General features: G+C 42.2%; 1 protein-coding gene across 6 annotated transcripts in view; it reads left to right on the forward strand.

Annotated features, from left to right (window-relative positions):
• Positions 1–23,958, forward strand: part of LOC139749509 (uncharacterized) — a 130,047-nt gene that overhangs the window by 14,173 nt on the left and 91,916 nt on the right. The window lies entirely within an intron of this gene.

A 23,958-nucleotide genomic window follows, 5' to 3' on the forward strand; every position in this document is an offset into this window, starting at 1 on the left:
TTCCATTTACAACACTGAACACCCCATGTATACCAATTATTGCCTCAACTGCCACATTACTCACCTTTGCATATATATATATATATATATATATATATATATATATATATATATATATATATATATATATATATATTTATTTGCATATATATATATATATATATATATATATATATATATATATATATATATATATATATATATATATATATATATATATATATATGTATATATATATATATATATATATATATATATATATATATATATATATTTTTTTTTGTTTTGTCGCTGTCTCCTGCGTTTGCGAGGTAGCGCAAGGAAACAGACGAAAGAAATGGCCCAACCCACCCCCATACACATGTATATACATACGTCCACACACACAAATATACATACCTACACAGCTTTCCATGGTTTACCCCAGACGCTTCACATGCCTTGATTCAATCCACTAACAGCATGTCAACCCCGGTATACCACATTGCTCCAGTTCACTCTATTCCTTGCCCTCCTTTCACCCTCCTGCATGTTCAGGCCCCGATCACACAAAATCTTTTTCACTCCATCTTTCCACCTCCCATTTGGTCTCCCTCTTCTCCTCGTTCCCTCCACCTCCGACACATATATCCTCTTGGTCAATCTTTCCTCACTCATTCTCTCCATGTGCCCGAACCATTTCAAAACACCCTCTTCTGCTCTCTCAACCACGCTCTTTTTATTTCCACACATCTTTCTTACCCTTACGTTACTTACTCGATCAAACCACCTCACACCACACATTGTCCTCAAACATCTCATTTCCAGCACATCCATCCTCCTGCGCACAACTCTATCCATAGCCCACGCCTCGCAACCATACAACATTGTTGGAACCACTATTCCTTCAAACATAGCCATTTTTGCTTTCCGAGATAATGTTCTCGACTTCCACACATTCTTCAAGGCTCCCAGATTTTCGCCCCCTCCCCTACCCTATGATCCACTTCCGCTTCCATGGTTCCATCCGCTGCCAGATCCACTCCCAGATATCTAAAACACTTCACTTCCTCCAGTTTTTCTCCATTCAAACTTACCTCCCAATTGACTTGACCCTCAACCCTACTGTACCTAATAACCTTGCTCTTATTCACATTTACTCTTAACTTTCTTCTTTCACACACTTAACAAACTCAGTCACCAGCTTCTGCAGTTTCTCACATGAATCAGCCACCAGCACTGTATCATCAGCGAACAACAACTGACTCACTTCCCAAGCTCTCTCATCCCCAACAGACTTCATACTTGCCCCTCTTTCCAAAACTCTTGCATTCACCTCCCTAACCACCCCATCCATAAACAAATTAAACAACCATGGAGGCATCACACACCCCTGCCGCAAACCTACATTCACTGAGAACCAATCACTTTCCTCTCTTCCTACACGTACACATGCCTTACATCCTCGATAAAAACTTTTCACTGCTTCTAACAACTTGCCTCCCACACCATATATTCTTAATACCTTCCACAGAGCATCTCTATCAACTCTATCATATGCCTTCTCCAGATCCATAAATGCTACATACAAATCCATTTGCTTTTCTAAGTATTTCTCACATACATTCTTCAAAGCAAACACCTGATCCACACATATATATATTTATTTATTTATTTATTCATTTTGCTTTGTCACTGTCTCCCGCGTTTGGGAGGTAGCGCAAGGAAACAGACAAAAGAAATGGCCCAACCCACCTCCATACACATGTATATACATACACGTCCACTCACGCAAATATACATACCTATACATCTCAATGTACACATATATATACCCACACAGACCTGTACATATATACCCATGCACACAATTCACACTGTCTGCCTTTATTCATTCCCATTGCCACCTCGCCACACATGGAATACCATCCCCCTCCCCCTCATGTATGCGAGGTAGCTCTAGGAAAAGACAACAAAGGCCCCATTCGTTCACACTCAGTCTCTATCTGTCATGCAGTAATGCCTGAAACCACAGCTCCCTTTCCACATCCAGGCCCCACACAACTTTCCATGGTTTACCCCAGATGCTTCATGTGCCCTGATTCAATCCACTGACAGCACGTCAACCCCGGTATACCACATCGATCCAATTCTCTCTATTCCTTGCCCGCCTTTCACCCTCCTGCATGTTCAGGCCCCGATCACTCAAAATCTTTTTCACTCCATCTTTCCACCTCCAATTTGGTCTCCCAGTTCTCCTCGTTCCCTCCACCTCCGAAACATATATCCTCTTGGTCAATCTTTCCTCACTCATTCTCTCCATGTGCCCAAACCATTTCAAAACACCCTCTTCTGCTCTCTCAACCACGCTCTTTTTATTTCCACACATCTCTCTTACCCTTACATTACTTACTCGATCAAATCACCTCACACCACACATTATCCTCAAACATCTCATTTCCAGGACATCCACCCTCCTGTGCACAACTCTATCCATAGCCCACGCCTTGCAACCATACAACATTGTTGGAACCACTATTCCTTCAAACATAGCCATTTTTCTTTCCTAGATAATGTTCTTGACTTCCACATGTTCTTCAAGGCTCCCAGGATCTTCACCCCCTCCCCCACCCAATGATTCACTTCCGCTTCCATGGTTCCATCCGCTGCCAGATCCACTCCCAGATATCTAAAACACTTTACTTCCTCCAGTTTTTCTCCATTCAAACTTACCTCCCAATTGACTTGACCCTCAACCCTACTGTACCTAATAACCTTGCTCTTATTCACATTTACTCTTAACTTTCTTCTTTCACACACTTTACCAAACTCAGTCACCAGCTTCTGCAGTTTCTCACATGAATCAGCCACCAGCGCTGTATCATCAGCGAACAACAACTGACTCACTTCCCAAGCTCTCTCATCCACAACAGACTTCATACTTGCCCCTCTTTCCAAAACTCTTGCATTCACCTCCCTAACAACCCCATCCATAAACAAATTCAACAACCATGGAGACATCACACACCCCTGCCGCAAACCAATGACTTTCCTCTCTTCCTACACGTACACATGCCTTACATCCTCGATAAAAACTTTTCACTGCTTCTAACAACTTGCCTCCCACACCATATATTCTTAATACCTTCCACAGAGAATCTCTATCAACTCTATCATATGCCTTCTCCAGATCCATAAATGCTACATACAAATCCATTTGCTTTTCTAAGTATTTCTCACATACATTCTTCAAAGCAAACACCTGATCAACACATATATATATTTATTTATTTATTTATTTATTTATTTTGCTTTGTCACTGTCTCCCGCGTTTGGGAGGTAGCGCAAGGAAACAGACGAAAGAAATGGCCCAACCCACCTCCATACACATGTACATACATACATGTCCACTCACGCAAATATACATACCTATACATCTCAATGTACACATATATATACACACACAGACCCATACATATATACCTATGCACACAATTCACACTGTCTGCCTTTATTCATTCCCATTGCCACCTCGCCACACATGGAATACCATCCCCCTCCCCCCCTCATGTATGCGAGGTAGCGCTAGGAAAAGACAACAAAGGCCCCATTCGTTCACACTCAGTCTCTATCTGTCATGCAGTAATGCCCGAAACCACAGCTCCCTTTCCACATCCAGGCCCCACACAACTTTCCATGGTTTACCCCAGATGCTTCACGTGCCCTGATTCAATCCACTGACAGCACGTCAACCCCGGTATACCACATCGATCCAATTCTCTCTATTCCTTGCCCGCCTTTCACCCTCCTGCATGTTCAGGCCCCGATCACTCAAAATCTTTTTCACTCCATCTTTCCACCTCCAATTTGGTCTCCCAGTTCTCCTCGTTCCCTCCACCTCCGAAACATATATCCTCTTGGTCAATCTTTCCTCACTCATTCTCTCCATGTGCCCAAACCATTTCAAAACACCTTCTTCTGCTCTCTCAACCACGCTCTTTTTATTTCCACACATCTCTCTTACCCTTACATTACTTACTCGATCAAACCACCTCACACCACACATTATCCTCAAACATCTCATTTCCAGGACATCCACCCTCCTGCGCACAACTCTATCCATAGCCCACGCCTCGCAACCATACAACATTGTTGGAACCACTATTCCTTCAAACATAGCCATTTTTCTTTCCTAGATAATGTTCTCGACTTCCACATGTTCTTCAAGGCTCCCAGGATCTTCACCCCCTCCCCCACCCAATGATTCACTTCCGCTTCCATGGTTCCATCCGCTGCCAGATCCACTCCCAGATATCTAAAACACTTTACTTCCTCCAGTTTTTCTCCATTCAAACTTACCTCCCAATTGACTTGACCCTCAACCCTACTGTACCTAATAACCTTGCTCTTATTCACATTTACTCTTAACTTTCTTCTTTCACACACTTTACCAAACTCAGTCACCAGCTTCTGCAGTTTCTCACATGAATCAGCCACCAGCGCTGTATCATCAGCGAACAACAACTGACTCACTTCCCAAGCTCTCTCATCCACAACAGACTTCATACTTGCCCCTCTTTCCAAAACTCTTGCATTCACCTCCCTAACAACCCCATCCATAAACAAATTCAACAACCATGGAGACATCACACACCCCTGCCGCAAGCCAATGACTTTCCTCTCTTCCTACACGTACACATGCCTTACATCCTCGATAAAAACTTTTCACTGCTTCTAACAACTTGCCTCCCACACCATATATTCTTAATACCTTCCACAGAGCATCTCTATCAACTCTATCATATGCCTTCTCCAGATCCATAAATGCTACATACAAATCCATTTGCTTTTCTAAGTATTTCTCACACATTCTTCAAAGCAAACACCTGATCCACACATCCTGTACCACTTCTGAAACCACACTGCTCTTCCCCAATCTGATGCTCTGTACACGCCTTCACCCTCTCAATCAATACCCTCCCATATGATTTACCAGGAATACTCAACAAACTTATACCTCTGTAATTTGAGCATTCACTCTTATATATATATATATATATATGTATATATATATATATATATATATATATATATATATATATATATATATATATATATATATATATTTTTTTTTTTTTTTTCTTTTATACTTTGTCGCTGTCTCCTGCGTTTGCGAGGTAGCACAAGGAAACAGACGAAAGAAATGGCCCAACCCCCCCCCCATACACATGTATATACATACGTCCACACACGCAAATATACATACCTACACAGCTTTCCATGGTTTACCCCAGACGCTTCACATGCCTTGATTCAATCCACTGACAGCACGTCAACCCCGGTATACCACATCGCTCCAATTCACTCTATTCCTTGCCCTCCTTTCACCCTTCTGCATGTCCAGGCCCCGATCACACAAAATCTTTTTCACTCCATCTTTCCACCTCCAATTTGGTCTCCCTCTTCTCCTCGTTCCCTCCACCTCCGACACATATATCCTCTTGGTCAATCTTTCCTCACTCATTCTCTCCATGTGCCCAAACCACTTCAAAACACCCTCTTCTGCTCTCTCAACCACGCTCTTTTTATTTCCACACATCTCTCTTACCCTTACGTTACTCACTCGATCAAACCACCTCACACCACACATTGTCCTCAAACATCTCATTTCCAGCACATCCATCCTCCTGCGCACAACTCTATCCATAGCCCACGCCTCGCAACCATACAACATTGTTGGAACCACTGTTCCTTCAAACATACCCATTTTTGCTTTCCGAGATAATGTTCTCGACCTCCACACATTCTTCAAGGCCCCCAGAATTTTCGCCCCCTCCCCCACCCTATGATCCACTTCCGCTTCCATGGTTCCATCCGCTGCCAGATCCACTCCCAGATATCTAAAACACTTCACTTCCTCCAGCTTTTCTCCATTCAAACTCACCTCCCAATTGACTTGACCCTCAACCCTACTGTACCTAATAACCTTGCTCTTATTCACATTTACTCTTAACTTTCTTCTTCCACACACTTTACCAAACTCAGTCACCAGCTTCTGCAGTTTCTCACATGAATCAGCCACCAGCGCTGTATCATCAGCGAACAACAACTGACTCACTTCCCAAGCTCTCTCATCCCCAACAGACTTCATACTTGCCCCTCTTTCCAAAACTCTTGCATTTACCTCCCTAACAACCCCATCCATAAACAAATTAAACAGCCATGGAGACATCACACACCCCTGCCGCAAACCTACATTCACTGAGAACCAATCACTTTCCTCTCTTCCTAGACGTACACATGCCTTACATCCTCGATAAAAACTTTTCACTGCTTCTAACAACTTGCCTCCCACACCATATATTCTTAATATCTTCCACAGAGCATCTCTATCAACTCTATCATATGCCTTCTCCACATCCATAAATGCTACATACAAATCCATTTGCTTTTCTAAGTATTTCTCACATACATTCTTCAAAGCAAACACCTGATCCACACATCCTCTACCACTTCTGAAACCACACTGCTCTTCCCCAATCTGATGCTCTGTACATGCCTTCACCCTCTCAATCAATACCCTCCCATATAATTTACCAGGAATACTCAACAAACTTATACCTCTGTAATTTGAGCACTCACTCTTATCCCCTTTGCCTTTGTACAATGGCACTATGCACGCATTCCGCCAATCCTCAGGCACCTCACCATGAGTCATACATACATTAAATAACCTTACCAACCAGTCAACAATACAGTCACCCCCTTTTTTAATAAATTCCACTGCAATACCATCCAAACCTGCTGCCTTGCCGGCTTTCATATTCCGCAAAGCTTTCACTACCTCTTCTCTGTTTACCAAATCATTTTCCCTAACCCTCTCACTTTGCACACCACCTCGACCAAAACACCCTATATCTGCCACTCTATCATCAAACACATTCAACAAACCTTTAAAATACTCACTCCATCTCCTTCTCACATCACCACTGCTTGTTATCACCTCCCCATTTGCGCCCTTCACTGAAGTTCCCATTTGCTCCCTTGTCTTACGCACTTTATTTACCTCCTTCCAGAGCATCTTTTTATTCTCCCTAAAATTTAATGATACTCTCTCACCCCAACTCTCATTTGCCCCTTTTTTTCACCTCTTGCACCTTTCTCTTGACCTCCTGTCTCTTTCTTTTATACATATATATATATATTTTCTTTCATTCAAACTATTCGCCATTTCCCGCATTAGCAAGGTAGCGTTAAGAACAGAGGACTGGGCCTCTGAGGGAATATCCTCACCTGGCCCCCTTCTCTGTTCCTTCTTTTGGAAAATTAAAAAAACAAACAAGAGGGGAGGATTTCCAGCCCCCCGCTCCCTCCCCTTTTAGTCGCCTTCTACGACACGCTGGGAATATGTGGGAAGTATTCTTTCTCCCCTATCCCCAGGGATAAAGATACTCATATAACAATAAAAAGAATCACTTCAGATGTGCATATTTTGTCCACTACCTCTCTTCAATAATTTGTGGAAGTTTTTAGTTGTTTCAGCAGAAAAAGCTAAAATGTATGGGGTTAAGGCCTAAGTGTCAAGTAAGTTTCTACTGAAAGTTTTATTGTTTATCCTATCTAAACTGACAAGTTGATTACTTACTATCACTGTTTTATAAGTTAAATCTTTTCTTATTTCATTAATGTTTATTCTTTTCGTTATGTAACAGCAAAACAATAAAAGTCTGTAAAATTATGGCACCAGCCACACCAGTGTTGTCAAGGTCAGGTGCATGCATGCAACACTGCCTCCTTTTTTACTTCATAACTTTCTCTTGCCTCATCTTGATCAATTTTCAATGCCAAACAAGTCAGTGTCAGTCTCTACACGATCATCTTGTGATGATCTTGTGCCACTAAGTTTCCTTCATAGAAAACTCAAGAAAATTTGCTCTGTTTGGAGGATGACTAACTATGGACAAATTATCACACACTCTCGACTCAGTCATCAGCCACACTTGGCACACAGCCTTGAAAATGTGGCTTGAAACTCGAAGCACAAATATCCGTTTAGAGGTGTTGCTCAGCTTGCATGTATATCCATCTAACAACATTAAGAGTTCCAAAATATAATTAAATACAAACAACTTTTAAATGAATGCTCACCAAACAAGCTGGCTTTCCCCTGCACTAAATGACTGATGATTGTTATGTAACATGAGATTAGGGCGTTTGGGATATGGAGTCAGGTGGTTTGAGCAAGTGGAAAGAATGCAAAACAGGGAGTCTATAAGGAGGTTTGTATGTGAATATGATTAAAGAGGTTGGTGTGAAAGGAAGACCACCAATAACATGGGATAACAATGTGGAGGAGTACTGGAGGGGAAAATGGTGGAAGAATGCATGGAATGGTGTATGTGAGGGAGGTATGTAAGGACAGGGATAAGCGGAGACTCTTTTGCTATGGCCATCCCCTTGATGGGTGTTTCTGGAGGGTACAGGCTTCAGAGATATAGATAGATAGGTATATGAATATCATCATTATCATTATTATACTTGATCACCATTTCCCACGTCAGCGAGGTAGCAACAGGAAACAGACAAAGAAAGACCCATCCACTCATATACACACATATATAAATACATGCACATATATGTTCATATACATATCAACATATACACATATACATATGCATACACAGGGAGTGATGAAGAACGTATGGAAGAAGAGAACGTTATTTCAGAGCAAAAATGGGTATGTTTGAAGAAATAGTAGTTCCAACATCGTTATATGGATGCAAGGCATGGACTATAGACAGGATTGTACGGAGGAGGGTGGATGTGTTGGAAATTAAATGTTTGAGGACAATATATGATGTGAGGTGGCTTGACTGAGTAATAAAAGGGTAAGAGAGTTGTGTGGAAATATACAGAGTGTGGTTGAAAGAGCAGAAGAGGATGTGTTGAAATGGTTTGGACATATGAAGAGAATGAGAGAAGAAAGATTGACAGAGAATAAATGTGTCAGAGGTGGAGGAAAGAAGGAGAAGCAGGAGACCAAATTGAAGGTGGAAGGGTGGAGTGAAAAAGATTTTGAGTGATTGGGGCCTGAACACACAGAAGGTGAAAGGCATGCAAGGAATAGAATGAAATGGAACAATGTGGTATACCAGGGTGGATGTGCTGTCAATGGATGGGCATGTGGAGCGTCTGGGGTAAACTAGGGAAAGGTTTATATATATATATATATATATATATATATATATATATATATATATATATATATATATATAAATCCTCCCCTCCTTGTATTTTTTTTAACTTTCTAAAATGGGAAACAGAAGGAGTCACGCGGGGAGTGCTCATCCTCCTCGAAGGCTCAGACTGGGGTGTCTAAATGTGTGTGGATGTAACCAAGATGTGAAAAAAGGAGAGATAGGTAGTATGTTTGAGGAAAGGAACCTGGATGTTTTGGCTCTGAGTGAAACGAAGCTCAAGGGTAAAGGGGAAGAGTGGTTTGGGAATGTCTTGGGAGTAAAGTCAGGGGTTAGTGAGAGGACAAGAGCAAGGGAAGGAGTAGCAGTACTCCTGAAACAGGAGTTGTGGGAGTATGTGATAGAATGTAAGAAAGTAAATTCTCGATTAATATGGGTAAAACTGAAAGTTGATGGAGAGAGATGGGTGATTATTGGTGCATATGCACCTGGGCATGAGAAGAAAGATCATGAGAGGCAAGTGTTTTGGGAGCAGCTGAATGAGTGTGTTAGTGGTTTTGATGCACGAGACCGGGTTATAGTGATGGGTGATTTGAATGCAAAGGTGAGTAATGTGGCAGTTGAGGGAATAATTGGAATACATGGGGTGTTCAGTGTTGTAAATGGAAATGGTGAAGAGCTTGTAGATTTATGTCCTGAAAAAGGACTGGTGATTGGGAATACCTGGTTTAAAAAGCGAGATATACATAAGTATACGTATGTAAGTAGGAGAGATGGCCAGAGAGCGTTATTGGATTACATGTTAATTGACAGGCACGTGAAAGAGAGACTTTGGGATGTTAATGTGCTGAGAGGTGCAACTGGAGGGATGTCTGATCATTATCTTGTGGAGGCTAAGGTGAAGATTTGTATGGGTTTTCAGAAAAGAAGAGTGAATGTTGGGGTGAAGAGGGTGGTGAGGGTAAGTGAGCTTGGGAAGGAGACTTGTGTGAGGAAGTACCAGGAGAGACTGAGTACAGAATGGAAAAAGGTGAGAACAATGGAAGTAAGGGGAGTGGGGGAGGAATGGGATGTATTTAGGGAATCTTTGATGGATTGCGCAAAAGATGCTTGTGGCATGAGAAGAGTGGGAGATGGGTTGATTAGAAAGGGTTGTGAGTGGTGGGATGAAGAAGTAAGATTATTAGTGAAAGAGAAGAGAGAGGCATTTGGACGATTTTTGCAGTGAAAAAATGCAAATGAGTGGGAGATGTATAAAAGAAAGAGACAGGAGGTCAAGAGAAAGGTGCAAGAGGTGAAAAAGAGGGCAAATGAGAGTTGGGGTGAGAGAGTATCATTAAATTTTAGGGAGAATAAAAAGATGTTCTGGAAGGAGGTAAATAAAGTGCGTAAGACAAGGGAGCAAATGGAAACTTCAGTGAAGGGCGCAAATGAGGAGGTGATAACAAGTAGTGGTGATGTGAGAAGGAGATGGAGTGAGTATTTTGAAGGTTTGTTGAATGTGTTTGATGATAGAGTGGCAGATATGGGGTGTTTTGGTCGAGGTGGTGTGCAAAGTGAGAGGGTTAGGGAAAATGATTTGGTAAACAGAGAAGAGGTAGTAAAAGCTTTGCGGAAGATGAAAGCCGGCAAGGCAGCAGGTTTGGATGGTATTGCAGTGGAATTTATTAAAAAAGTGGGTGACTGTATTATTGACTGGTTGGTAAGGTTATTTAATGTATGTATGACTCATGGTGAGGTGCCTGAGGATTGGCGGAATGCGTGCATAGTGCCATTGTACAAAGGCAAAGGTGATAAGAGTGAGTGCTCAAATTACAGAGGTATAAGTTTGTTGAGTATTCCTGGTAAATTATATGGGAGGGTATTGATTGAGAGGGTGAAGGCATGTACAGAGCATCAGATTGGGGAAGAGCAGTGTGGTTTCAGAAGTGGTAGAGGATGTGTGGATCAGGTGTTTGCTTTGAAGAATGTATGTGAGAAATACTTAGAAAAGCAAATGGATTTGTATGTAGCATTTATGGATCTGGAGAAGGCATATGATAGAGTTGATAGAGATGCTCTGTGGAAGGTATTAAGAATATATGGTGTGGGAGGCAAGTTGTTAGAAGCAGTGAAAAGTTTTTATCGAGGATGTAAGGCATGTGTACGTGTAGGAAGAGAGGAAAGTGATTGGTTCTCAGTGAATGTAGGTTTGCGGCAGGGGTGTGTGATGTCTCCATGGTTGTTTAATTTGTTTATGGATGGGGTTGTTAGGGAGGTAAATGCAAGAGTCTGGAAAGAGGGGCAAGTATGAAGTCTGTTGGGGATGAGAGAGCTTGGGAAGTGAGTCAGTTGTTGTTCGCTGATGATACAGCGCTGGTGGCGGATTCATGTGAGAAACTGCAGAAGCTGGTGAAGGAGTTTGGTAAAGTGTGTGGAAGAAGAAAGTTAAGAGTAAATGTGAATAAGAGCAAGGTTATTAGGTACAGTAGGGTTGAGGGTCAAGTCAATTGGGAGGTGAGTTTGAATGGAGAAAAACTGGAGGAAGTGAAGTGTTTTAGATATCTGGGAGTGGATCTGTCAGCGGATGGAACCATGGAAGCGGAAGTGGATCATAGGGTGGGGGAGGGGGCGAAAATTTTGGGAGCCTTGAAAAATGTGTGGAAGTCGAGAACATTATCCCGGAAAGCAAAAATGGGTATGTTTGAAGGAATAGTGGTTCCAACAATGTTGTATGGTTGCGAGGCGTGGGCTATGGATAGAGTTGTGCGCAGGAGGATGGATGTGCTGGAAATGAGATGTTTGAGGACAATGTGTGGTGTGAGGTGGTTTGATCGAGTAAGTAACGTAAGGGTAAGAGAGATGTGTGGAAATAAAAAGAGCGTGGTTGAGAGAGCAGAAGAGGGTGTTTTGAAATGGTTTGGGCACATGGAGAGAATGAGTGAGGAAAGATTGACCAAGAGGATATATGTGTCGGAGGTGGAGGGAACGAGGAGAAGAGGGAGACCAAATTGGAGGTGGAAAGATGGAGTGAAAAGGATTTTGTGTGATCGGGGCCTGAACGTTCAGGAGGGTGAAAGGAGGGCAAGAAATAGAGTGAATTGGAGCGATGTGGTGTACAGGGGTTGACGTGCTGTCAGTGGATTGAATCAAGGCATGTGAAGCGTCCGGGGTAAACCATGGAAAGCTGTGTAGGTATGTATATTTGCGTGTGTGGACGTGTGTATGTACATGTGTATGGGGGGGGGTTGGGCCATTTCTTTCGTCTGTTTCCTTGCGCTACCTCGCAAACGCGGGAGACAGCGACAAAGTATAAAAAAAAAATATATATATATATATATATATATATATATATATATATATATATATATATATATATATATATATATATATATTATCCCTGGGGATAGGGGAGAAAGAATACTTCCCATGTATTCCCTGCGTGTCGTAGAAGGCGACTAAAAGGGGAGGGAGTGGGGGGCTGGAAATCCTCCCCTCTCGTTTTTTTTTTTAATTTTCCAAAAGAAGGAACAGAGAAGGGGGCCAGGTGAGGATTTCCCTCAAAGGCCCAGTCCTCTGTTCTTAACGCTACCTCGCTGATGCGGGAAATGGCGAATAGTATGAAAGAAAGATATATATATATATATATATATATATATATATCCCCGGGGATAGGGGAGAAAAAATACTTCCCACGTATTCCCTGCGTGTCGTAGAAGGCGACTAAAAGGGGAGGGAGCGGGTGGCTGGAAATCCTCCCCTCTTGTTTTCTTTTTTAATTTTCCAAAAGAAGGAACAGAGAAGAAGGCCAGGTGAGGATATTCCCTCAAAGGCCCAGTCCTCTGTTCTTAACACTACCTTGCTAATGCGGGAAATGGCGAATAGTTTAAAAAAAAAAAAGAGAAGGTAAATGAAGTGCGTAAGACAAGGGAGCAAATGGGAACTTCAGTGAAGGGGGCTAATGGGGAGGTGATAACAAGTAGTAGTGATGTGAGAAGGAGATGGAGTGAGTATTTTGAAGGTTTGTTGAATGTGTTTGATGATAGAGTGGCAGATATAGGGTGTTTTGGTCGAGGTGGTGTGCAAAGTGAGAGGGTTAGGGAAAATGATTTGGTAAACAGATAGGAGGTAGTAAAAGCTTTACGGAAGATGAAAGCCGGCAAGGCAGCAGGTTTGGATGGTATTGCAGTAGAATTTATTAAAAAAGGGGGTTACTGTATTGTTGACTGGTTGGTAAGGTTATTTAATGTATGTATGACTCATGGTGAGGTGCCTGAGGATTGGCGGAATGCATACATAGTGCCATTGTACAAAGGCAAAGGGGATAAGAGTGAGTGCTCAAATTACAGAGGTATAAGTTTGTTGAGTATTCCTGGTAAACTATGTGGGAGGGTATTGATTGAGAGGGTGAAGGCATGTACAGAGCATCAGATTGGGGAAGAGCAGTGTGGTTTCAGAAGTGGTAGAGGATGTGTGGATCAGGTGTTTGTTTTGAAGAATGTATGTGAGGAATACTTAGAAGAGCAAATGGATTTGTATGTAGCATTTATGGATGTGGAGAATGCATATGATAGAGTTGATAGAGATGCTCTGTGGAAGGTATTAAGAATATATGGTGTGGGAGGCAAGTTGTTAGAAACAGTGAAAAGTTTTTATCGAGGATGGAAGGCATGTGTACATGTCGGAAGAGAGGAAAGTGATTGGTTCTCAGTGAATGTAGGTTTGCGGCAGGGGTGTGTGATGTCTCCATGGTTGTTTGATTTTTTATGGATGGGGTTGTTAGGGAGGTGAATGCAAGAGTTTTGGAAAGAGGGGCATGTATGAAGTCTGTTGTGGATGAAAGAGCTTGGGAAGTGAGTCAGTTGTTGTTCGCTGATGATACAGCGCTGGTGGCTGATTTATGTGAGAAACTGCAGAAGCTGGTGACTGAGTTTGGTATAGTGTGTGAAAGAAGAAAGTTAAGAGTAAATGTGAATAAGAGCAAGGTTATTAGGTACAGTAGGGTTGAGTGTCAAGTCAATTGGGAGGTAAGTTTGAATGGAGAAAAACTGGAGGAAATAAAGTGTTTTAGATATCTGGGAGTGGATCTGGCAGTGGATGGTACCATGGAAGCGGAAGTGAATCATAGGGTTGGGGAGGGGGCGAAAATCCTGGGAGCCTTGAAGAATGTGTGGAAGTCGAGAACATTATCTCGGAAAGCAAAAATGGCTATGTTTGAAGGAATAGTGGTTCCAACAATGTTGTATGGTTGCGAGGCGTGGGCTATGGATAGAGTTGTGCGGAGGAGGGTGGATGTTCTGGAAATGAGATGTTTGAGGACAATATGTGGTGTGAGGTGGTTTGATTGAGTAAGTAATGTAAGGGTAAGAGAGATGTGTGGAAATAAAAAGAGCGTGGTTGAGAGAGCAGAAGAGGGTGTTTTGAAATGGTTTGGGCACATGGAGAGAATGAGTGAGGAAAGATTGATCAAGAGGATATATGTGTCAGAGGTGGAGGGAACGAGGAGAAGTGGAGACCAGATTGGAGGTGGAAAGATGGAGTGAAAAAGATTTTGAGTGATCGGGGCCTGAACGTTCAGGAGGGTGAAAGGCGGGCAAGGAATAGAGTAAATTGGATCGATTTGTTATACCGAGGTCGACGTGCCATGAATGGATTGAATTAGGGCATGTGAAGCGTCTGGGGTAAACCATGGAAAGTTCTGTGGGGCCTGGATGTGAAAAGGAAGCTATGGTTTTGGGCATTATTGCATGACAGCTAAAGACTGAGTGTGAATGAATGGGGCCTTTTGTTGTCTTTTCCTAGCGCTACCTCGCACACAGGAGGGGGGGAGGGGGATGTTATTCCATGTGTGGCGAGGTGGCAGTGGGAATGAATAAAGGCAGACAGTGTGAATTGTGTTCATGTGTATATATATATATGTGTCTGTGTGTGTGTATATATGTGTACATTGAGATGTATGGGTATGTATATTTGTGTGTGTGGACGTGTATGTATATACCTGTGTATGGGGGTGGGTTGGGCCATTTCTTTCGTCTGTTTCCTTGTGCTACCTCGCAAACGTGGGAGACAGCGACAAAGCAAATTATATAATTAATTAATAAATAAATAAATATATATATATATGTGTATATATATATATATATATATATATATATATATATATATATATATATATATATATATATATATATATGTGCGTGTGTGTGTGTGTGCCTAAGGCTAGGATATATATATATATATATATATATATATTCCCGTTGCCACCCCGCCAAACATGAAATAACAACCCCCTCCCCCCCGCTTGTGTGCTAGGTAGTGCTAGGAAAAGACAACAAAGGCCACATTCGTTCACACTCAGTCTCTAGCTGTCATGTATAATGCACCGAGAACACAGCACCCTTTCCACATCCAGACCCCACATAACTTTACATGGTTTACCCCAGACACTTCACATGCCTTGGTTCAATCCATTGACAGCAGTATACCACATTTTTCCAATTCACTCCATTCCTTGCGTGCCTTCACCCTCCTGCATGTTCAGGCCTCGATCACTCAAAATCTTTTTCACTCCATCTTTTTACATCCTATTTGGTCTCCCACTTCTCCTTGTTCCCTCCACCTCTGACACATATATCCTCTTTGTCAATCTTTCTCAACTCATTCTCTCCATGTGACCAAACCATTTCAGAACACCCTCTTCTGCTCTCTCAGCCACGCTCTTTTTATTACCACACATTTCTCTTACTCTTTCATTACTTACTCGATCAAACCACCTCACACTACATATTGTCCTCAAACATCTCATTTCCAACACATCCACCCTCCTCCGCACAACCTTATAGCCCATGCCTCGCAACCCTATAACATTGTTGGAACCACTGCTCCTTCAAAATACCCATTTTTGCTTTCCGAGATAATATTCTCGTTTTCCACACATTTCTCAACACTCCCAGAACTTTCACCCCCTCCCCCATCCCTGTGACTCACTTCCGCTTCCATGGTTCCATCTGCTGCCAAATCCACTCCCAGATATCTAAGGTACCTCACTTCCTCCAGTTTTTCTCCATTCAAACTTACCTCCCAATTGACTTGTCCCTCAACCCTAGTGTACCTAATAACCTTGCTTTTATTCACATTTACTCTCAGCTTTCTTCTTTCACACACTACCAAACTCAGTCACCAGTGCTGTATCATCAGCGAACAACAACTGACTCACTTTCCAAGCTCTCTCATCCTCAACAGACTACGTACTTGCCCCTCTTTCCAAAACTCGTGCATTCACCTCCCTAATAATCCCATCTTCTCTGTTTACCAAATCATTCTCCCTAACCCTCTCCCTTTGCACACCACCTCGACCAAAACATCATATATCTGCCACTCTATCATCAGACAAATTCAACAAACCTTCAAAATACTCTCTCCATCTCCTCACATCACCACTAATTATTATCACCTCCCCATTAACCCCTTTCACTGATGTTCCCATTTGTTCCCTTGTCTTATGCACTTTATTTACCTCCTTCCAAAACCACTTTTTATTCTCCCTAGAATTCAATGATACTCTCTCATTCCAACTCTCATTTGCCCTCTTTTTCACCTCTTGCATCTTTCTTTTATATGTCTCCCAGTCATTTGCATTATTTTACTGCAAAAACATCCAAATGCCTCTCTCTTCTCTTTCACTAATAATCTTACTTCATCCCACCACTCATTACCCTTTTTAATCTGCCCACCTCCCACGCTTCTCATGCCACAAGCATCTTTTGCGCAAGCCATCACTGCTTCCCAAAATAGATCCCATTCCTCCCATACTCCTCTTATGTCCTTTGTTCTTACCTTTTTCCATTCTGTACTTAGTCTCTCCTGGTACTTCCTCACACAAATCTCCTTCCCAAGCTCACTTACTCTCACCACTCTCTTCACTCCAACATTCTCTCTTCTTTTCTGAAAACCTCTACAAATCTTCACCTTCACCTCCTCAAGATAATATCAGACATACCTTTAGTTCCACCTCTTAGCACAATAGCATCCAAAAGTCTCTCTTTCACACGCCTATCAATTAACACTTAATCCAGTAATGCTCTCTGGCCATCTCTCCTACTTACATACTTATACTCATGTATATTTCTCTTTTTAAACCAGGTATTCCCAATCACCAGCCCTTTTTCAGCACATAAATCTACAAGCTCTCCACCATTTCCATTTATAACTCTGAGCACCCCATGTACACCAATTATTCCCTCAACTGCCACATTACTCACCTTTGTATTCAAATCACCCATCACTATAACCCGGTCTTGCGCATCAAAACTACTAACACACTCACTCAGCTGCTCCCAAAACACTTGCCTATATATATACAGTAGTTTTTATGCACAAGATCGGGTTATAGTGATGGGTGATATGAATGCAAAGGTGGGAAATGTGGCTGTTGAGGGAATAATTGGTGTACATGGGGTGTTCAGTGTTGTAAATGGAAATGGTGAAGAGCTTGTAGATTTATGTGCTAAAAAAGGACTGGTGATTGGGAATACCTGGTTTAAAAAGAGAGGTATACATAAGTATATGTATGAAAGGAGGAGAGATGGCCAGACAGCGTTATTGGATTATGTGCTAATTAATAGGCGCGTGAGAGAGACTTTTGGATGTTAATGTGCTGAGAGGTGCAACTGGAGGCAAGGGTGATATGTAGAGGTCTTCAGAAAAGATGAGAGAATGTTGGGGTTAAGAGAGTGGTGAGAGTAAGTGAGTTTGGGAAGGAGACTTGTGTGAGGAAGTACCAGGAGAGACTGAGTACAGAATGGTAAAAGGTGAGAACAAAGGACGTAAGGGGATTGGGGGAGGAATGGGATGTACTTAGGGAGCAGTGATGGCTTGTGTAAAAGTTGCTTGTGGCATGAGAAGCATGGGAGGTGTGCAGATTAGAAAGGGTAGTGAGTGGTGGGATGAAGAAGTAAGATTATTAGTGAAAGAGAAGAGAGAGGCAATTGGACGACTTTTGCAGGGAAAAAATGCAAATGGCTGGGAGATATATAAAAGAAAGAGGCAGGAGGTCAAGAGAAAGGTGCAAGAGATGAAAAAGAGGGCAAATGAGAGTTGGAGTGAGAGAGTATCATTGAATTTCAGGGAGCATAAAAAGATGTTTTGGAAGGAGGTAAATAAAGGGTGTAAGGCAAGGGAACAAATGGAACATCAGTGAAGGGGGCTAATGGGGAGGTGATAACAAGTAGTGGTGATGTGAGAAGGAGATGGAGTGAGTATTTTGAAGGTTTGTTGAATGTGTTTGATGATAGAGTGGCAGATATATGGTGTTTTGGTCGAGGTGGTATGCAAAGTGAGAGGGTTAGGGAGAATGACTTGGTAAACAGAGAAGAGGTAGGAAAAGCTTTGTGGAAGATGAAAGCCGGCAAGGCAGCGGGTTTGGATGGTATTGCAGTGGAATTTATTAAAAAGGGGGTGACTGTATTGTTGACTGGTTGGTAAGGTTATTTAATGTATGTATGACTCATGGTGAGGTGCCTGATGATTGGCGGAATGATTGCATAGTGCCATTATGCAAAGGCAAAGGGGATAAGAGTGAGTGCTCAAATTGCAGAGGTATAAGCTTGTTGTGTATTTTTGGGAAATTGTATGGGAGGGTATTGATTGAGAGGGTGAAGGCATGTACAGAGCACCAGATTGGGGAAGAGCAGTGTGGTTTCAGAAGTGGTAGAGGATATGTGGATCAGGTGTTTGCTTTGAGGAATGTATATGAGAAATACTTAGAAAAGCAAATGGATTTGTATGTAGAATTTATGGATGTGGACAAGACATATTATAGAGTTGATAGAGATGCTCTGTGGAAGGTATTAAGAATATATGGTGTGGGAGGCAAGTTGTTAGAAGCAGTGAAAAGTTTTTATCAAGGATGTAAGGCATGTGTACATGTAGGAAGAGAGGAAAATGATTGGTACTCAGTGAATGTTGGTTTGCGGCAGGGGTGTGTGATGTCTCCATGGTTGTTTAATTTGTTTATGGATGGGGTTGTTAGGGAGGTGAATGCAAGAGTTTTGGAAAGAGGGGCAAGTATGCAGTCTGTTGTGGATGAGAGAGCTTGGGAAGTGAGTCAGTTGTTGTTCGCTGATGATACAGCGCTGGTGGCTGATTCATGTGAAAAACTGCAGAAGCTGGTGACTGAGTTTGGTAAAGTGTGTGAAAGAAGAAAGCTTAGAGTAAATGTGAATAAGAACGAGGTTATTAGTTGCAGTAAGGTTGAGGGACAAGTCAAGTGGGAGGTAAGTATGAATGGAGAAAAACTGGTGGAAGGGAAGTGTTTTAGATATTTGGGAGTGGATTTGGCAGCGGATGGAACCATGGAAGCATAAGTGAATCATAGGGTGGGGGAGGGGGCGAAAGTTTTGGGGGCATTGAAAAATGTGTGGAATTCGAGAATGTTATCTTAGAAAGCAAAAATGGGTATATTTGAAGGAATAGTGGCTCCAATAATGTTATATGGCTGCAAGGTGTGGGCTATAGATGGAGTTGTGCCGACGAGGGTGGATGTGCTGGAAATGAGATGTTTGAGGACAGTATGTGGTGTGAGGTGGTTTGATCGAATAAGTAATGTGAGGGTAAGAGAGATGTGTGGTAATAAAAAGAGTGTGGTTGAGAGAGCAGAATATATGTCAGAATATATGTCAGAGGTGGAGGGAGAGGAGAAGTAGGAGACCAAATTGGAAAAATGGAGTGAAAAAGATTTTTAAGCGATCGAGGCCTGAGCATGCAAGAGGGTGAAAGGCGTGCAAGGAATAGATTGAATTGGAAGGATGTGGTATAGCGGGGTCGACGTGCTGTCAATGGATTCAACCAGGGCATGTGAAGTGTCTAGGGTAAACCATGGAAAGTTTTGTGGGGCCTGGATGTGGAAAAGGAGCTGTGGTTTCGTTGCCTTATACATGACAGCTAGAGACTGAGTGTGAACGAATGTGGCCTTTGTTGTCTTTTCCTAGCGCTATGTCGCGCACATGTGGGAAGGGGCTGTCATTTCATGTGTGGCGGGGTTGCGACGGGAATGAATAAGGGCAGACAGTATGATTTATGTACATGTGTATTTTATGTATATGTCTGAGTGTGTATATATATGTATACGTTGAGATGTATAGGTATGTATATGTGCGTGTGTGGTCGTGTATGTATATACATGTGTATATGTGTGGGTTCGGCCATTTTATCATCTGTTTCCTTGCGCTACCTCGCTAATGTGGGAGATAGTGACAAATTATAGTAATAGTAAAATTATAATAATGATAATAATAATAATAATAATAATAATAATAATAATAATAATAATGATAATGAAAAAAAAATGCGTGGGAGAAAGAATACTTCCCACGCATTCCTCACGTGTTGTAGAAGGCGACTAAAGGGAACGGGAGCGGGGGGCCAGAACCCCTCCCCTCCTTGTATTTTAACTTTCTAAAAGGGAAAACAGAAGAAGGAGTCACGCGGGGAGTGCTCATCCTCCTCAAAGGCTCTGATTGGGGTGTCTGAATGTGTGTGGATGTAACCAAGATGAGAAAAAACGAGAGATAGGCAGTATGTTTGAGGAGAGGAACCTGGATGTTTTGGCTCTGAGTGAAACGAAGCTCAAGGATAAAGGGTAAGAGTGGTTTGGGAATGTCTTGGGAGGAAAGTCAGGGGTTAGTGAGAGGACAAGAGCAAGGGAAGGAGTAGCACTACTCCTGAAACAGGAGTTGTGGGAGTAAGTGATAGAGTGTAAGAAAGTGAATTCTAGATTGATATGGGTAAAACAGAAAGTTGATGGAGAGAGATGGGTGATTATTGGTACATATGCACCTGGTCATGAGAAGAAAGATCATGAGAGGCAAGTGTTTTGGGAGCAGCTGAATGAGTGTGTTAGTGGTTTTGATGCACAAGACTGGGTTATAATTATGGGTGATTTGAATGCAAAGGTGAGTAATGTGGCAGTTGAGGGAATAATTGGTATACATGGGGTGTTCAGTGTTGTAAATGGAAATGGTGAAGAGCTTGTAGATTTATGTGCTGAAAAAGGACTGGTGATTGAGAATACCTGGTTTAAAAAGCGAGATATATATAAGTATACGTATGTAAGTAGGAGAGATGGCCAGAGAGCATTATTGGATTACGTGTTAATTGATAGGTGTGCGAAAGAGAGACTTTTGGATGTTAATGTGCTGAGAGGTGCAACTGGAGGGATGTCTGATCATTATCTTGTGGAGGCTAAGGTGAAGATTTGTATGGGTTTTCAGAAAAGAAGGGAGAATGTTGGGGTGAAGAGAGTGGTAAGAGTAAGTGAGCTTGGGAAGGAGACTTGTGTGAGGAAGTACCAGGAGAGACTGAGTACAGAATGGAAAAAGGTGAGAACAAAGGAGGTAAGGGGAGTGGGGAGGAATGGGATGTATTTATGGAAGCAGTGATGGCTTGCGCAAAAGATGCTTATGGCATGAGAAGCGTGGGAGGTGGGTTGATTAGAAAGGGTAGTGAGTGGTGGGATGAAGAAGTAAGATTATTTGTGACAGAGAAGAGAGAGGCATTTGGACGACTTTTGCAGGGGAAAAATGCAAATGAGTGGGAGATGTATAAAAGAAAGAGACAGGAGGTCAAGAGAAAGGTGCAAGAGGTGAAAAAGAGGGCAAACGAGAGTTGGGGCGAGAGAGTATCATAAAATATTAGGGAGAATAAAAAGATGTTTTGGAAGGAGGTAAATAAAGTGCGTAAGACAAGGGAGCAAATGGGAACTTCAGTGATGGGGACTAATGGGAGGTGGTAACAAGTAGTGGTGATGTGAGGAGATGGAGTGAGTATTTTGAAGGTTTGTTGAATGTGTTTGATGATAGAGTGGCAGATATGGGGTGTTTTGGTCAAGGTGGTGTACAAAGTGAGAGGGTTAGGGAAAATGATTTGGTAAACGGAAAAGAGGTTGTAAAAGCTTTGCGGAAGATGAAAGCCGGCAAGGCAGCAGGTTTGGATGGTATTGCAATGGAATTTATTAAAAAAGGGGGTGACTGTATTGTTGACTGGTTGGTAAGGTTATTTAATGTATGTATGACTCATGGTGAGGTGCCTGAGGATTGGTGGAATTCGTTCATAGTGCCATTGTACAAAGGCAACGGGGATAAGAGTGAGTGCTCAAATTACAGAGGTATAAGTTTGTTGAGTATTCTTGGGAAATTGTATGGGAGGGTATTGATTGAGAGGGTGAAGGCATGTACAGAGCATCAGATTGGGTAAGAGCAGTGTGGTTTCAGAAGTGGTAGAGGATGTGTGGATCAGGTGTTTGCTTTGAAGAATGTATGTGAGAAATACTTAGAAAAGCAAATGGATTTGTATGTAGCATTTATGGATCTAGAGAAGGCATATTATAGAGTTGATAGAGATGCTCTGTGGAAGGTATTAAGAATACATGGTGTGGGAGGCAAGTTGTTAGAAGCAGTGGAAAGTTTTTATCGAGGATGTAAGGCATGTGTACGTGTAGGAAGAGAGAAAAATGATTGGTTCTCAGTGAATGTAGGTTTGCGGCAGGGGTGTGTGATGTCTCCATGGTTGTTTAATTTGTTTATGGATGGGGTTGTTAGGGAGGTGAATGCAAGAGTTTTGGAAAGAGGGGCAAGTATGAAGTCTGTTGTGGATGAGAGAGCTTGGGAAGTGAGTCAGTTGTTGTTCGCTGATGATACAGCGCTGGTGGCTGATTCATGTGAGAAACTGCAGAAGCTGGTGACTGAGTTTGGTATAGTGTGTGAAAGAAGAAAGTTAAGAGTAAACATGAATAAGAGCAAGGTTATTAGGTACAGTAGAGTTGAGGGTCAAGTCAATTGGGACGTAAGTTTGAATGGAGAAAAACTGGAGGAAGTAAAGTGTTTTAGATATCTGGGAGTGGATCTGGCAGCGGATGGAACCATGGAAGCGGAAGTAAATCATAGGGTGGGGGAGGGGGCAAAAATTCTGGGAATCTTGAAGAATGTGTGGAAGTTAAGAACATTATCTCGGAAAGGAAAAATGGGTGTTTGAAGGAATAGTGGTTCCAACAATGTTATATGGCTGCGAGACGTGGGCTATGGATAGAGTTGTGTGCAGGAGGGTGGATGTGCTGGAAATGAGATGTTTGAGGACAATATGTGGTGTGAGGTGGTTTGATCGAGTAAGTAATGTAAGGGTAAGAGAGATGAGTGGAAATAAAAAGAGCGTGGTTGAGAGAGCAAAAGAGGGCGTTTTGAAATGGTTTGGTCACATGCAGAGAATGAGTGAGGAAAGATTGACCAAGAGGATATATGTGCCAGAGGTGGAGGGAACAAGAAGTGGGAGACCAAATTGGAGATAGAAAATGGAGTGAAAAAGATTTTTAAGCGATCGAGGCCTGAGCATGCAAGAGGGTGAAAGGCGTGCAAGGAATAGATTGAATTGGAAGGATGTGGTATAGCGGGGTCGACGTGCTGTCAATGGATTCAACCAGGGCATGTGAAGTGTCTAGGGTAAACCATGGAAAGTTTTGTGGGGCCTGGATGTGGAAAAGGAGCTGTGGTTTCGTTGCCTTATACATGACAGCTAGAGACTGAGTGTGAACGAATGTGGCCTTTGTTGTCTTTTCCTAGCGCTATGTCGCGCACATGTGGGAAGGGGCTGTCATTTCATGTGTGGCGGGGTTGCGACGGGAATGAATAAGGGCAGACAGTATGATTTATGTACATGTGTATTTTATGTATATGTCTGAGTGTGTATATATATGTATACGTTGAGATGTATAGGTATGTATATGTGCGTGTGTGGTCGTGTATGTATATACATG

The sequence above is a fragment of the Panulirus ornatus genome, chromosome 7 (genome assembly GCF_036320965.1).
Source record: "Panulirus ornatus isolate Po-2019 chromosome 7, ASM3632096v1, whole genome shotgun sequence".
Lineage (NCBI taxonomy): Eukaryota > Metazoa > Arthropoda > Malacostraca > Decapoda > Palinuridae > Panulirus > Panulirus ornatus.